Source organism: Psammomys obesus, unplaced genomic scaffold (genome assembly GCF_907164565.1).
Source record: "Psammomys obesus unplaced genomic scaffold, mPsaObe1.curated_primary_1811, whole genome shotgun sequence".
NCBI classification, from domain to species: Eukaryota; Metazoa; Chordata; class Mammalia; order Rodentia; family Muridae; genus Psammomys; species Psammomys obesus.
In genome coordinates, this window is record NW_026590503.1 from 1114295 (window position 1) to 1118419 (window position 4125).

At 47.1% G+C, this 4125-nt stretch overlaps 1 long non-coding RNA gene across 1 annotated transcript; it reads left to right on the forward strand.

Annotated features, from left to right (window-relative positions):
- The first annotated feature begins 965 nt into the window (after positions 1–965).
- On the forward strand, positions 966–2005 carry LOC129677018 (uncharacterized). Its single transcript, XR_008720156.1, has 2 exons — positions 966–1029; positions 1589–2005. It is a non-coding gene; the product is annotated as an uncharacterized LOC129677018 (long non-coding RNA).
- The last annotated feature ends 2120 nt before the right edge of the window (positions 2006–4125 follow it).

Below are 4125 nucleotides of genomic sequence, written 5' to 3' on the forward strand. Positions count from 1 at the left end.
GAAAGAGCGCCCACTCTCCAGGCAAATGCTCTTGGTAACAATGAATACGTGCGTGACTATGTACGTGTGCACGCACGTATGTGCACATGCTGTATACGTGCGTGTCGATGCACGAATGCATGTTGTATGTGTGTGTTTGAGTGGAGGGAAGTTTCTTCTCTCACAGCTAACACTGGACAGTAGCTTTGGGCAGTGTGTCTTCCGAAATCACTCACGTGATCAGGTGACCTCCATCCAGTTGTGCAAGCGATGCCAGGGCACTGTCGTCATCTGCGCGGGTAAGGTGGGACCGTCCCTCCTCTAGTCTGCCAGGTCTCAAGGAAACATCCCCAGTGACCGTAGGTTCAGGGAAAAACGGGTCCTTTCTCCTCATAGTCCATGGCTGTTGTGAGCCCACAAGGCTGCTGGGAGACGTGGTCTCTCATGGGAGCCACATGCCCAGGAACTCGGGGACGTAGACTTGGTAGACTGCTGGCTGTCCTCATCAAAACACTGTTTTGTTGATTTGCAGAATTATTTTCAAGATAAACAACTTCTTATTTCCAATAAGCTACCTTTTCAGCTGATTCATAGCAATTTCCACTTGCTTTCATAGTCCACGAGGCTGCTGTTTTATCATGCTACATGGAAAGCAAAACTCGTACTTGTGGGCAAAGTACTCACTGCCGGGGGCTGTTTTCTCACACAAAGCTGGGCAGCCTAGCAGCCTTTGAATGAGGAATACGTTTTCCTCCGGGGCCAAAGACGAATGCTTACTATTTGAGGGAATATCAAAGAGACCATAATAAATGGAAAAGCACTTTGGAGAGTGAAAAGCTTTCTGTAAATGCGAGATTGTTATTATTACAGTATTATTATCACGGAAGTGCTAGCAGTCAGTTCTTACAGGGCGGTGTGTATCGGTTGGCTTGGGAGAAAGGCACTTTGCTCTCATCTTTGCAGCTCATTTTTCTACTTCGTCCTGCAGAGTTCAAAGTGTGATCTGCTAAACAAACGTGACGGTAACTATAACAGATTTTTGGCACAAAAGTGAGTAATATAGTAAAATCTTATATTTTCAGTATCATAGCTAGTTTACAATTTTAGCTTCTATTCTATAATTCATAAAAATTTTCTATGATATTAATAGATCAATTTCTCACAAATCACTTCTTAAAAATATTTCGATTTTGAGACAGGTTCTCACTACATAGCTCAGTCTAGCCTTAAACTCACAATCCCTCTACTTTCATCGGCCAAATGCTCGGATTACTGGCGTTTTCTACACTGGGTCACTGATGACGTTTAGTTCTTACCACCTGATTTTATCATCGCCAATTACCTTTGTTTGCTGTGATTGGAGAAGTAACCTCCACTCTCCCCAGTTCTTCCCTTGAGGGTGCTCAGGACAAAAGCAGCGTGCTTGTGCTGCGGGCGTTCAGTCTAGAAGGTGTGATGCCGCCATAAACTCTTGCCCGTCACCTTTCCCTCAAGTCTGCTCTCTAGTTATTGAACCAGTGTGATTATTGCCAAACAGGAAATCTTCATTATAACTGCCTAGGATTTTTGTTTGTGCAACATTTGCGTGGACTTTTCTTCCAATCCCCAGGAAAATTGAATGAATGGAGAAGAAGCTTTACAGTAATAATTATACCACCGGAATGCCTGAGAAAATAAGACAGTCTTAGGAGACTGGGCTATTTAACTTCTTGAATGAGGTAATCTCACGTATAAGAAACCACGAAGCATGAAGAAACACTTATCCTCGAAGCCTTCCAGATTCCAGCCTTACAAGTCGACCATGCCAAGCGGACGCACAGTAGACGCTGGCTTGCCTGTCGCCGCCGGCGTTCTCAGCGTTCCCCCAGCCTACAAGTTTCCCGCGCTGATTTAGCACACCGCTCCCACTGTTTCGTTTTGTTTTCTTCAGACATTTGTCCTCTAAAAATGTCTCTTATTTGCAAAGGAAGCCCATCGAGAGGGTTATGGTAATCTCTGTTCCTGATTAAAATGTTTCTGCTCAGTCGCTTTTTGCTTTTCCTTCCACGGGTTTAATCCACACCCTCGGGTTCTGCGGACCGCCGTGTCGCTCCCTCGAACCCCGAGAGAACACACCGGCCTGCCGCTTTGCTTCAATAGCAGTTTCTGCAGTACATTCAATTTTCTCCCCTTCTCCCCTCCGTGTTCTTCCCTGAGCAAAGAAGAATTTTCTTTTCAGTTCTTTCTTACTTGAGTTGGTCTTTTTCTGAGGGGTGATTTTGTGGGCTTTTGAAATCATGGAATTGATCGGTAATCATAAGGCCGAAGTCCTTGTGTCCTCACAATTACAACACGAGGACATTGCGCTGTCGCAAGCGCTGGCCAACGAGGTAAGATTGCTGATTGGTTCCGCAGCCCTGCGCAGCCCCTCCTCCCCCCGCCTGCACCACTCCGGGCCTCCCCGGGCCGCCGGGAGAGGCACCCCTCCAGACACTAGGAACCCGGCGGGCGAGCCACCGGGAATGGGAAAAACCTTAAGAGGATTAAAACAAGAAAGGAAGCATTCGGAGTCTTGGGAGGTGATGCCAGTCAGGGGCCCTGAATGGCTAAGAAAAAGTGTCCTTGGCCCACGCTGGCCGCGGGCAGGGATGCCCTCTCCCGGGGCGGCCCCCGGAGGGAGGGGCTCACACCATCCCTCTCCTCTCTTGACAAGGGTGGCTTTGGCTAGGAAAGAGCCACTAGGGAGGCAGGAATTTGTCTCACACGCCAAAGGCTGCTCAGCGGTTCCTGTTCACTATACAGCTTCCTGAAAAGACTAGGGAGGGCCAGGCCCCTGGATCGTTCCTGTGAACATTTTAGTCCTGAAGGGTTCGGTCTGTTCCGATCATACTCGATTTGTTTGCTTTTGGTTTTGAAACAGCCCGTGGATCACCGCCATCCTCCTGCCTCAGCCTGCAGAGAACTTGTTAGTGGTGTATTCCATGAAACCTGGCTCGGTCACACTGGACTTACAGTTTTGTGCTTTGCTTCCCCACCCGTGAATTCGTCACCATTGGTTTAAATCTCATGTTTATTATTTGTGACGCTGGGGCTGAAACCCGGAGCTCACGTGTGCTAGATAAGCACTCTAACAACAGGCCGCAATACCAGGCGCTGCAGAGAGACTGACCTTTAATAAACCTTGGCCTGAACGCGCGCCCGTCAGATAATAGACCAGTAAAAACATATTTCCAGATTTAAATAGACCTCAGTGTCCATTATGGAGGTAAGAAGTTTATTCTTTTTTAAACATTGGGAGAATTTTTGCTGAGCTTCACAGCACAGCTCTTGGGTCTGAAATATCAGCTACTTGGGAGACTGAGGCAGGAAAACTGCAAGTTTATGACAGCTGGGGCAACTTAGTGGTAATTTGTCTAAAAATACAAGATTAAAATAAAAATGTAGAGAATTGCTCAGTGGTGGGATGCTTGCCTAGCATGCACAAGACCCCAGGTGAACCCTAAATCCACCAGACCAGAAAAGAAATTTGCCTATAATTTGCTTAACAATGGTTCAGATACTTTAATAAAGACTGATATACAAAAAATGCAGAGTATTTTAATGTACTACAAAACCATTTTTGAAGAGGTGAGGCAGAAGTGAAGAGGTAATTACTAAATACAGTCCTTCAATAATAGGAGAGCTTTAGGGTAGTGACAGAGCAATTTCCTAGTAGCCCACAGCTGAAGAGATTCCCAGAGGGAACAAATAGGACCTGCCACTCCAAGGCATGCCTACAGGACATAAGCCCCACTGCCAATGGGAGGGCGAGCAAGCGAGCATTTGAGAAAGGGACTGTGCTGGGGAGACTCCTGAGGCTCTATTAAGCAGCGAAACTTTCTTTTTCTTGTGTACTCTGCTGCTGGAGAGTTGACGGAGGTACACAGGTGTGCTGTCTTTCACCCGAGACTGGGTGCCATCAACCTGGCAGCTCTGCCAGCAAATTGGCCTAATGCAGCAGAGGAGCCTCACAGCTGTTAATCAAGGAGAAGGGCGTCAGGAGTGGCCTTTTGGTTTGTTTAATTACACTGTGTTCTTTAGTGACTGTATGTGTACACCCGAAATTTTCACGTGGATGTCTGAGGACAATGTGCAGGAGCGGGTTCTGTCCTACCGTGAGGGTTCTGA